At 50.4% G+C, this 12,708-nt stretch overlaps 1 protein-coding gene across 1 annotated transcript in view; it reads left to right on the forward strand.

The window, feature by feature from the left end:
• The window catches only part of LOC138452889 (cathepsin D-like), a 229,166-nt gene that overhangs the window by 119,091 nt on the left and 97,367 nt on the right, over positions 1–12,708 (forward strand). The window lies entirely within an intron of this gene.

Below are 12,708 nucleotides of genomic sequence, written 5' to 3' on the forward strand. Positions count from 1 at the left end.
CAGTCCTCCTTGACTGGGAAGACACGTCGAGAAGACAAACCTCCCAATTAGCAATTGTAAATACATACTGGAATCCTGTGGCCATAGAGCAAAACATCTTCTTGTCTATGATGGAAAAAACGATAGATGACATCCAGTCCATCTATCAGGTATCTATCAGGCATCACTCATCGTAATATGCGGGGATTTAAATGCATCATGCCATCCCAGCACTGACAAAAACGGAACCAATTAACAACCACGTGGCAAAACTGCACCAAACAACAGAACCTCAAACGTTTTAGAGTCGAACCAAACAACCAGGGAAATCGCCTGAAACTTACAGCTGACTCAGTCTAAAGACTGATTGAAAGATATTCGCCAGGCAGGGACCGAGAAACCAAGGTAAATCCCGACTATGTCCAACTACTAGCGCCTTACATTATGAAAAACAAGACAAATTCCAACTCCTCCAACTCTCACAAGCACATATATGACGTGCAACTAGTAGAAAAACAATGCGAACTGCGTAGAATCAAAAGAAAGTTGGGAATAATTCCTTCAAACCAAGAAAAACTACTGGCTGTAACAAAAGCCTACCGGAACTGGGGCAAGTATCATTGATTCCAACTTTACCAGCGTGATTCGGAAAACATACTAAAAGCAATTTGCAGAAACAAAGCCAGGGAATTCTGGTCTCTGCTAAAAACGTCCACGCCCTCGAGGAAAAACTCGATTCTGAACAGCATGGGTGAGCAAAAATGGATTGATCACTTCACCTCTCTTTTCAAACCCCCCATGCGGCTTGAAATGGAACCCATGGATGCCAACGTCAAGGATTGGCTTCCCCTCAACGATCTGGAGGAAATCATCCAACAGCTTAAAAAGCTCAAAAACTCCCGAGTGGCTGGACCAGATGGGATAACCAACATAGATCTTAAAAACAATCCCACAGAATGGGCAATCCTCCTAAAGAAAATCTTTGAGAGATGCGCTAACCACAAATCCATTCAGACTTCGTGGACAAAAGCAATAATTGTCCCGATATACAAGAAAGGCGACATCAGTGAACCTTCAAATTTCCGTCCAATAGCCCTCCGGACTGCATCGGGAACGTTTTTGGGGCTTTACTATTGAAAAGATTCCAGGCCTGGGCAAAATCGGCCCCTTGTAATGACACCTTCCAAACAGGGTTTAATAAAAACTTCGGTACCACAGCCAACATTCTAACAATCAGTACCCTAAAAAGCAAGGTCCTTGAAGGCAAGCCCCGAACATTTGTAGCTTTCATAGACTTATCCCAAGCTTTCGACCTAGTGGACAGGGCTCGTCTCTGGAATAAACTTGAAGATTGGAGATGCCCGAAAGAGATCCTCCTGCCTATAAAAGCTTTACATACCGACACAACACTCAGGGTGCGGCTATCTCAACAATAAAACCTTTCAGCAGAAATACTGACCGGACGAGGGGTGAAACAAGGATGCCCGCTAGCCCCCGTCCTGTTTCTAGAGTACATGGGCGATTATGGAGAATCAGAAGACCTCACCAGAACCTTCCCACCGAAACTGGCCAATGCAAAAATCAGCCGACTCCTGTATGCGGACGATCTTATCTTGTTTGATCAGACTCAGATCGGACTCCAGAGACAGCTAAACAACCTGCTGCTTTACACCCGAGAAAATAACCTGAAAATCAGCAAAGAAAAAACAAAAATAATGATATTGGAGAATGCACCAAAAAGATCCAAAAAGAACAAATGGTTCCTAGAGGAAACTGAGATCAAAAAAATAAAAAAGAGTTAAAATACCTTGGTGTAACAATCGACAGCTCCAAACATGAAAATTCCATGCAAGAAACTCAAAAGTAAAATAAAAAAGCTGGCGGCCCAAGGAAAGGCAATAGATATGAAATTTGGAAAATTCCCATCTCTTCCAGTCATTGAATTTTACAAGAAGAAAGTGGTCCCCTCAATTACATATGGTGCAGAAGCCATGCCCTTGATACCCAAAATGGTCTGGCAAAAGCTAGAAGGCCATTTCTGCAGGACAGCTTTGTCTTTGCCAAAATATACATCAATGCCGGCGATAAGGCGAGAACTCAGCCTCCTATCTCTTCTGAGCACAGTTAACATCAATTCCCTACTCTTATACCGAAAATGCATCATCCAAGACAGTCAAGAAATCTACACTCTGTTAAGCAAAGAAATGCAGAATTAAAAGGTAAAAATGTTAACATCATGGAAGAACGACAACAAGGCCCTATTGTTTACAGTCACCTGCTCTGAAGAAGATCTTATCTCAAACCCAGTCAGAGTGACCAAGAAATTGAAATATCTAGACTGGTCGTTAACCCAGGCGACAGCAGTCGCAAACAAATTGCTTTCTCACCTACCACAAACAACCTGCAAACTAAACAAGCCTATGAGGTACTTAAAAGAATTCCCTAGCAGATCTGTACGAAACGTCCTGCTCAGGGCACGACTAAACTTATTGGAAACGAAAAAAATACGGAAGATTGGATGATCTTCCGCCACATGCAAGTGTTGCCTATGTGGTTCAGAAAACGAATCGATTCGCCACTTTGTCCTGTCTTGTCCAAAAAATCAGCAAATAAGATCTGCCCATTTTAAACACTTTCTTGTTGAAGACAGGTGGTGGGACAAGGATAAATGGTGGCACAGATTGATCGGAGGCGACAGAACAACGTGGCAACTAGCCCTCGTCAAAATCCTACAACAGACAATGAAAATGATAACGTGACATTGGTCACTCCTAAGAAGTAATCGTTTTACACAAAAACCTTTTTGTAAAGTTCCAACTTGGAACATACACAAATATATATATTTTTTTTTCAAAAAAGCGTTAAGTTGTATATTGTATGCCCGCCTAAACCTGCCTCCCTATAAAAAGTGTTGGAAGATCATCCCGCTACACATGTTCCTGCCCCTTACTGTGTGCCACTTCCACCTTTCTCCCAAACACCCTGCACACTATTTGGTAACACACACTGCCTTAGTAGTGCAGTAAAGATCCATAATGCGTATGCACCACAGTAAAGACCTGTGCTGTTAAGAGGGCACAGAATAGTTTGACAACCCTGAAAATATTCTCTTTATATAAAGTTATAGAGGATGTTAAGGTTACATTAATGAGGATGATGAGAGACCCCACCAAAGGTGATCCAGACCTTGGTTTGAACAGTACCAGTGACAGATAAGGAGTTTCAGGGCCGCCAAGATGTGGCCACTGTTGCTGTATGGCGTGGGTAAAGTACAGAAACTGCAAGTGCAGAGTTGAGTGCTAACATTGAAATTTAGTTTTGGTCTCAATGGCCGTTCAAGATGAGGGGTCTGCCAACAGAAACCATATGGATGGATGGGCAAGGCAAATGATGCTGACCAACTCGGGGGAACCCAACGAGATGATCTACGAGGTAGTGGACAGAAGTGCAGCATGAGCGAGGAAACACATAGTGACTCTTTCGAGCAGGTGTCATGTCACGCGGGAGACTGGGGTCTGCCGCTCCCATTTCCTCCTGGCGAGTCTACCCGCGCGTTCGCGTCTGGGGACTCTCCGGGAGGGGAGCGACTGGTTACGGGGCCGGTGGCCTTCGGCGCATGCGCGGGAGACCTCTGTCTCGGTTCCGCGCATGCGCCGTGGACTGGGCTCGCCTCCTTGGAAGGGCTTGCCTTCCAGGCCTCGTTGTGGGTTCGCCAGCGCCCGGAAACGGAACGGCTTGCGTTCCAGGCCTCTCGGGCGCCGGCGGCCCATAAAAGAGGTCGCGAGTCAAAGCGGGTCGCGTCTCAACGCGGTTCGCTTCGCTCGCCTCGTTGTTCCTGTCTCCAGCACTTACCTGGGTCCTGTCCTGGGCCAGCCTGCCTCCAGCCCTTATCTGGGTCCTGTCCTGGGCCAGCCTGCCTCCAGCCCTTACCTGGGTCCTGTCTTGGGCCAGCCTGCCTCCAGCCCTTACCTGGGTCCTGTCTTGGGTCAGCCTGCCTCCAGCCCTTACCTGGGTCCTGTCCTGGGCCAGCCTGCCACCAGCACTTACCTGGGTCCTGTCCTGGGCCAGTCTGCCACCAGCCTTTACCTGGGTCCTGTCCTGGGCCAGCCTTCCACCAGCCCTTACCTGAGCCCTGTCCTGGGTCATCTACCACCAACTGTGTATCTGGTTCATACCCTATGCTAGCCTGCACTCTCCTGTTCCATCCTGGGCACGTTTAGACAGTTCTTTATTTGGCCAGACAGCAAGCTCCATCTGACCTCCCTCTTTCCTGTCTTGCCTGACTCCGAACTTTATCCTGTGTACCATTGGAACCATCAGCACCAGCCAAGCTCCTTTTGCCTACTGCGAATACCCTTTCTGCCACACTGGTCTATCTACCAACTGTCACTGCACAGAGGTTCTTGGAAGATTCATGGTCTCGACAACAAGCTCCACCTGGACTATGGTTCCATCCGTCTGTGCCTAAACAATCCTCTTGTCACGCTTATCTGGAGAGTGCCTTTCGTGACATTGGGAGTTGGTCCATCCTCCACCCAGTTCCTCTTTTGGGTGGTGGAGAGGCTGGTTCCTCGTGCCACTAGTTCATCAGTTCCCGGACTCCAGACTGGCGACCTCTGCGAGACCAACCACCAAGACTGCAGGTACGCGGTCCTCTCGGGCCAACCAGCTTGACAGATTGAGACGCCTGCCTTCTGATTCGGAGATGGATGATTCGCAAGACATGAGGAACGAGTTGCTAGCGCTCAGGGCCGAGATGACCGCCCTGCGTCAGGAGAATCAAACTTTACGTCAAATGATAACGCAAGGAGCACCCAGTACCTCTCAAGTAGAGGGATCATTGGCTCATACAACACCCATCAAATCCGACGGAGACCCTAGACGGGTGGCAGAGTTTTGTAACCACTGCAGGATACATTTTCTCTTCAGGTCTACCTACTTCAACAACGATAGGGCCAAGATTGGGTACATCTTGGGGAACCTAACTGGGAACGCATTAGCTTGGGCAACTCCGTTTGTGGTTACGAACAGTCCTATTTTGAATGACTTTGCTGCCTTTGAAAAGGCCTTCCTTGAGGTGTTCCAGACGCCGAACCTGGCCTCCGTTGCACAGAATCAATTGATGGACTACAAACAGGGAAGCACTGACATCATCACCTACATCAGCCGCTTCCGACTTTTGGCTACTGACTCCCAGTGGCCCGAAATTACACAGAAGACACTGTTTCGTCGAGGCCTGAGAGAGGAGTACAAGGATGAGTTACTCCACATCCCTGAACCAGAGAGCCTTCAACTCTTGATTGATCAGGTACTCCGTATTGACCAAAGGTTAGCCGAACGAAAGGCTGAGAGACGTCGGCTTGACAGAAGCAGTCCCAGGACGACCAGCTCACCCGCAGGTTCGTTCGGGTCGACCGAATCCGGACCTGAGCCCATGCAAGTAGGAGCCATGAGAGGACCTTTGACGGAAGAAGAGAAGAAACGAAGGAGGTCTTTGCGTTTGTGTCTTTACTGTGGAGCAGCTGGGCATTATTTGGGTACGTGCCCTTTGCGTCCGCAGAAGAAGAAGTCGGGAAACTAAGAGACCTGTCGTATACTGGAAGGGCAACGACAGGTCCTATCCCTTCCCCAGACCCTTCTGTTATATGTTCTATTCGTCTGCCCATGCAACCAGCGGTGCTACAGACCCTGAAGGTCCAAATTAAGTTACCAGACAAGAACCTGGAAGTATTTGGTCTATTGGACAGTGGGGCTTCTGGCAATTACATTGACGAAACGTTCGTCTCCAGACATACGATACCACTCATTTCCAGAAACACACCTCTTTCTGTGGAGCTTATTGATGGTACTCCCTTGTCTTCTGGACCCGTTAGTCAGTTCACAGTTGGACTGGCTCTTCTGATTGCTGACCATTACGAAGAACTTGCCCTGGATGTTATTAAGTCACCGACCTACAAAGTGGTCTTGGGATTACCTTGGTTGCAATACCACAATCCTTTGATAGACTGGAGAACCCAGACCTTGACCTTTTCATCCGCAGTGTGTGCTCAAGAATGCAAGCTACCGGTTCCCACCATGGCCGTTTCGACCTCTCTAGAAACAGACTGCAGTGGGGTCCATCTATGTTCCACGTCTCTGGTCCCACAGGAATATTCCGAATTTAAACAGGTATTCTCTGAACCCGGCGACATACCCCTTCCTCCACACCGTTCCTTTGATTGCTCCATAGAACTGCTGCCGAACCACGTCATTCCCCATGGGAAAATATATGCCCTAACACGTGACGAGAAGCAAGTTCTTCAGGAGTATTTGTCAGAGAGTCTAAAAAAAGGGGTACATTGTGTCAGAACACTCTGGTCCTAGGCGCAGGAGCGACGCAGTACCAACCACCCCCACTATGGTCGTGGAGCCTGCAAGTCGAAGCTTACGCAGGCTACCCGGACCAGAGCAGGGAAGGAGGGTTAGGGTCTCGTTGATTGGATAGGTTGGGGGATTTTAGGGAAACCGGATTGAGGTTTGGGTAGAGGTTGTGGATAGGACAGGGAATGGAAGGGTTGATTGTTGCACACTTTAGATTGTACTTGGTACCAAGTAGTTATTTGCACACCACCTCCACATAGTCAGACTTAGGCCCCCTCACTGCTCAATAACGTACAAGTCTAAACCATGCACCTAATTCTGTCCACAACTAATTAGCATTTCTTGGCATGCAAACTTAGCTCTGGGTTTCAGTGTCCTGTCCGTGATGAAGCCGTCAAGTCTTGTGGCAGGTCCGTAGCGTTCTGTGCTGGTCCAAGAAACTAAAAGAAATAACACAAGTTAGGGTGTTGCCTCTGCATTCCCATAACCTTCTCATTCATTCCTCACACGCACAAACACACAACATTCTAGCTGCCACCCGGGCTCAAATCACGGGCTTTAGAGTGTGCCAAGGTTTTGCCACTCTTTGGGGCTTTTCCACTTGTTCCTGATGTGGAAAAAAGCCAGTGTTACTTCCCACAGGGGTCTTCCTTCAGACCGCCGCGGTAACTTTTGCCCATGTGTTTTCGCCTCCCGTGTGCCGAGTTTTCCCTGGTTCCAGGAGGCGGGAACACACGGTGCGGTTCGGTTCCCCACTACGAATGCAAGCGCGGGTTAGCGACGCGCCTAGGACACGCCCACTTATCTTTCCTGTAGGCGCAGGGGCTAGGAGTTTGCGGGCTAAAGCCCCCTGCGCTTCTCCCCCGATCCCTCTGATTCCCCAAGATGGGTTAAAGACTTATCTTGCAGGAGCGAGGGGCCGAACTGCTTTTCCGGCGGGGCGGGGCCCCTCGCGACTGATTCTGGAGGAGCTGGGCTTTGCAAGTCCTCTCCTTCCGAAGTCTCAAGCGCAAGCCCCGTGCCTCGGGGCTTGCGCATGCGCGTTGATGTGCCACACCCTGCTGGACTCCTGATTGGCCCGTGGCGCCCCCGAGCATGCTGGGAGTTGTAGGCAGGAGACTGCTTCTGCTGGGAGCTGTAGTTTTTGAAGGCTGCTTTTCTGCAAAAGGGGCACAGCAGCCTTTTAAATGGATACAGCTTTCTGGATCCAACTTGTACGTGCATCACAGCCCCCACCATGCCCCTCTGCACCCCTTGTCTTGGTTTGGTCTTGGCTTTGGTCCTGACACATTGTGCCGTCAAAATCACCCGCAGGATTTCCCCTGTTTTTTGTAAAGAAGAAAGAAGGTACATTGAGACCCTGTGTCGACTACCGGCAGTTGAACGACATAACAGCCAAAGACCGGTATCCTTTACCTTTAATTCGCGGTATCCTTGAAACCCTGCACACTGCGCGAATCTTCTCCAAATTGGACCTCCGCGGAGCTTATCATTTGGTGCGCATCAGGAGTGGGGACGAGTGGAAGACAGCTTTCAAGACACCTTTTGGGCATTTTGAGTACAGGGTTATGCCTTTCGGCTTATGTAATGCCCCCGCTGTTTTTCAACGATTCATGGACTACATCTTTGGTGATCTGCTAGGATTATCCGTCTGGGTTTACCTTGACGACATACTGATTTTTTCTAAATCCTTAGACGAGCATGTGGAACACGTTCGTGAGGTCCTTCGTCGGCTGTCCATCAATAACCTATTTGCCAAAGCAGAGAAATGTAGCTTTCACCAACCCAGCATTGAGTTTTTGGGATTTGTTATCAATCAGGAAGGTATTGGGATGGATCCCAAGAAGGTGCGAGCCATACAAGAATGGAAACATCCACACGATATCAACGCTCTCCAACGCTTTTTGGGATTCGCAAACTTTTACAGGCGCTTTATTCCACAGTTCTCGCAGATCTCAGCGCCTCTCACCAGGCTAACCAGCAGCAAGATCTCTTTCGAATGGGATTCCATGGCTTCTCAGGCTTTCGACGTCTTGAAGTCGGCTTTTATGGCTGCCCCGATCCTGCGCCATCCCCAGGAAGAGTTGCCCTACATGGTGGAGGCCGACGCTTCCAGCTCCGCGGTAGGAGCAGTCCTTCTTCAGAAAGATCCAACCACGTTAGTAGAACATCCAGTGGCCTATTATTCTCGCAAGCTGAGTCCCAGCGAAAGAAACTACGCGGTGATTGAAAAAGGAACTGTTGGCCATCAAGACCGCATTCGAGGAATGGAGACATTTTCTCCTCGGAGCTCACTTTTCTGTGGAGGTGCGGACAGATCATCGCAATCTGCAATATCTTCGCTCTTTGCAATGTTGGACTCCTCGTCAAGCCAGGTGGGCCTTCTTCTTCTCTCCGTTTGAGTTCCATGTTACTTATATCCCGGGAACCTCCAATTTGAAGGCGGATGCTCTTTCCAGGTCCCTGGAAAACGTGGAAGAGACGTCTTGTCCAGATCTGCCACTGATTTCTCCTCGCCATTTTTTGCTGGCCTTGTCCCCTCACCTTAAGTCCATCGCGGAAGCCACTCGGTCGGATCCAGAAAGAACGACCCTGCTTAGTCGGCAATTGGTTTCAGAACGAGATGGACTGTTGTTTTTTCAGAAAAGACTCTACATACCTAGAGGGGCTGTTAGAAGGGGCATTCTACATGGATTCCATGATTCACCCATAGGAGGACATCGCGGGATCAGAGCCACTCGAGAGTTGATATCCCGACAGTTCTGGTGGCCTGGTTGGGCGACCGAGGTCCAGAAGTACATCGAAAGTTGTCCAATTTGTGCCCAGTGCAAGATTCCTAGAAGACGACCGTTGGGATTGCTAATGCCCACTGAAATAGCACCCTATCCGTGGCATACTATCGCTACCGATTTCATTGTGGATTTGCCTCCATCAGAAGGGTACACCTGTATAATGGTGGTTGTGGACAGCTTCACCAAACTGGCCCATTTCATCCCATTCCAGAAAATCCCTACAGCTACTCAAATGGCTTCAGCATTTCTGCACGAAATTTACCGGTTGCATGGCCTACCGGAGAAGATCATATCAGATCGGGGAACCCAGTTCCTTTCATCATTTTGGAGCAAGGTGTGTGGTCATCTGGGAATACATAGGGCTCTAAGCTCAGGCTATCACCCACAGACCAATGGGCTAACCGAAAGGACCAATCAGACTTTGGAGGAGTACCTCCGCTGTTTTGCCAATGCCACACAGTCTAATTGGAAAGATGGGTTAGATCTGGCAGAAGCGTCCTACAACAACACCGTTCATGCTTCCATTGGAGTCAGCCCATTCTTCTGTTCTACTGGTCTACATCCTCGATTGATGCCTTTTCAACCAGTTCCATCTAGTACTGTTCCCTCTGCTGATGGCCTGGTCTTACACATCCAGAAACAACAAGAACTAGCACGCAAGATCTTGAGTGAAGCCAAGGATCGGATGAAGAGACAGGCAGACAGGAAGAGGAGTGCAGAACCGAATTTCCGGGAGGGTGACAAGGTGTGGTTATCCTCAAAGAACTTGCCCCTTCACAACCTGCCCGTCAAACTGGCCCCTCGATATTTGGGGCCATTTGTTATCACCAAGCGGCTGTCCTCTGTAGCCTTCCGTCTTCGGCTACCCCCTTCTTGGCGTGTACATCCCGTTTTCCATGTGTCCCTGTTGAAACCCTATGTGGTTGATAATTACGGCCGCACCTCTCCTCGCCCGGCCTCTGTTCTGGTGCAGGGCGTCCCGGAGTTTGAGGCCCGTTACCGCAGAGGGGTACTCCACTATTTGGTTGATTGGAAGGGGTACCCAGCCTGTGATCGTACATGGGAACCGCGCCAGCACGTGCATGCACCCCGGCTGATACTTGAGTTCTATGTACGATTTCCCTGGAAACCTGGGGCCCCGGGTCTTCCTGGGAGGGGGCATAGTGTCATGTCACGCGGGAGACCGGGACTCGCCGGGAGGGGAGCGACTGGTTACGGGGCCGGCGGCCTTCGGCGCATGCGCGGGAGACCTCTGTCTCGGTTCCGCGCATGCGCCGTGGACTGGGCTCGCCTCCTTGGAAGGGCTTGCCTTCCAGGCCTCGTTGTGGGTTCGCCGGCACCCGGAAACGGAACGGCTTGCGTTCCAGGCCTCTCGGGCGCCGGCGGCCCATAAAAGAGGTCGCGAGTCGAAGCGGGTCGCGTCTCAACGCGGTTCGCTTCGCTCGCCTCGTTGGTCCTGCCTCCAGCACTTACCTGGGTCCTGTCCTGGGCCAGCCTGCCTCCAGCACTTATCTGGGTCCTGTCCTGGGCCAGCCTGCCTCCAGCCCTTACCTGGGTCCTGTCTTGGGCCAGCCTGCCTCCAGCCCTTACCTGGGTCCTGTCTTGGGCCAGCCTGCCTCCAGCCCTTACCTGGGTCCTGTCCTGGGCCAGCCTGCCTCCAGCTCTTACCTGGGTCCTGTCCTGGGCCAGCCTGCCACCAGCACTTACCTGGGTCCTGTCCTGGGCCAGTCTGCCACCAGCCTTTACCTGGGTCCTGTCCTGGGCCAGCCTTCCACCAGCCCTGTGTATCTGGGTCATACCCTATGCTAGCCTGCACTCTCCTGTTCCATCCTGGGCACGTTTAGACAGTTCTTTATTTGGCCAGACAGCAAGCTCCATCTGACCTCCCTCTTTCCTGTCTTGCCTGACTCCGAACTTTATCCTGTGTACCATTGGAACCATCAGCACCAGCCAAGCTCCTTTTGCCTACTGCGAATACCCTTTCTGCCACACTGGTCTATCTACCAACTGTCACTGCACAGAGGTTCTTGGAAGATTCATGGTCTCGACAACAAGCTCCACCTGGACTATGGTTCCATCCGTCTGTGCCTAAACAATCCTCTTGTCATGCTTATCTGGAGAGTGCCTTTCGTGACATTGAGAGTTGGTCCATCCTCCACCCAGTTCCTCTTTTGGGTGGTGGAGAGGCTGGTTCCTTGTGCCACTAGTTCATCAGTTCCCGGACTCCAGACTGGCGACCTCTGCGAGACCAACCACCAAGACTGCAGGTACGCGGTCCTCTCGGGCCAACCAGCTTGACAGCAGGTCAGAGATTGCACGCATCAGGATGCTGGATAGGCCAAAGGACGCTCCCTCGATGAGAGTGAGGAAGACAGTGGGCCTCATTACGAGGTTGGAGGTAGCCTTGCCGGTTTTACTGGCAAAGCTACCTCCAAACCGCCATGAAAATCCGGCCCCAGCAAATGGGCAATTACCGGGGTATTTCGGCCCCGCCGGACCCAGTAACTGCCCTTTCGCAGGTGCCGTTGCCGGTATATCCCCATTCCCATTTCAGCCCAATAGGGCTCAATGGGAATGGGGATGCCTGTAGCACCGGCACGGTTCATTACCGTGCCGGTGCTACAGGCTTGCTGTGCTCACGGGTGCCTTTCATTCCACCAGGGCAGACCTGGCGGAATGAAAGGCACCCGCAAGTACAACTCAGAGTTTGCCGGTCTGGTAAGAATGGTACCGGCAAGCATACCGGTACCATTGTTACCGGACCGGCAACCTCGTAATGAGGCCCAGTGTCCAGCTTGATGATTTGCACCATATAGCAGCACATCGCGACTGAGGCAACAATGCTCTTTGGTTCTTGTAGAGAAGATGGGGTTCCCGCTTCTGTTCAAGTGATGCACATGGTCGAGGAGCTTTTAGGGGAGAACACAAGGGTGCAGAGCAGGAGGACCTGACTGTCACTGTCTTTTTTAAATTTTTTTATTTTGATTTAGCTGAAAAAAATCAGCCTTTCAAAAATGTACAACATATTCAGAACATTCATAAAATAAACATTTATACTTTACAGATTTAAAAGATTGAGATTAAACAGTATTTATGATACAAAAAAAGGAAAGAAATGTTGTCACTGTCAGATCAAAGGGAGAATGAGCCTCAAACAGGATGCCTCAGTTTGGAGAGAAGCAGAGCTTTGCTTTCAAGAGGATCGGGAGTCGGTAGCAGGGCTTCCAGGAAGGATGCTCTTCAAGCATCTTCTTCCATCAGCTACTGGGATGCTGTTCCAGGTAGTAAACAAGAATGTCCTGGAGTTACACAGACAGGGGCGTTGCTAGGGGGGGGGGGGCTAAGGGGACTATAGCCCCTGATCTTTTGGTTGTAGCCCCGGATAGAATCTTAGGAGCTACAGCCAAAATACTAGCTAGCCCCCAGTCCCAACAGTTCCAACATCAGCTTAGCCCCGGGTCTTTTCCAGACCTAGCAACTCCCCTGTACACAGATATACACATAACCAGGCTGGGGGTTCTCCCAGCCATCCAATCACATCACAAGTCCAGCCCCAGTCCTGTTTGTGGGCACAAAG

Source organism: Ambystoma mexicanum, chromosome 1p (assembly GCF_040938575.1).
Source record: "Ambystoma mexicanum isolate Mex_15411 chromosome 1p, UKY_AmexF1_1, whole genome shotgun sequence".
Lineage (NCBI taxonomy): Eukaryota > Metazoa > Chordata > Amphibia > Caudata > Ambystomatidae > Ambystoma > Ambystoma mexicanum.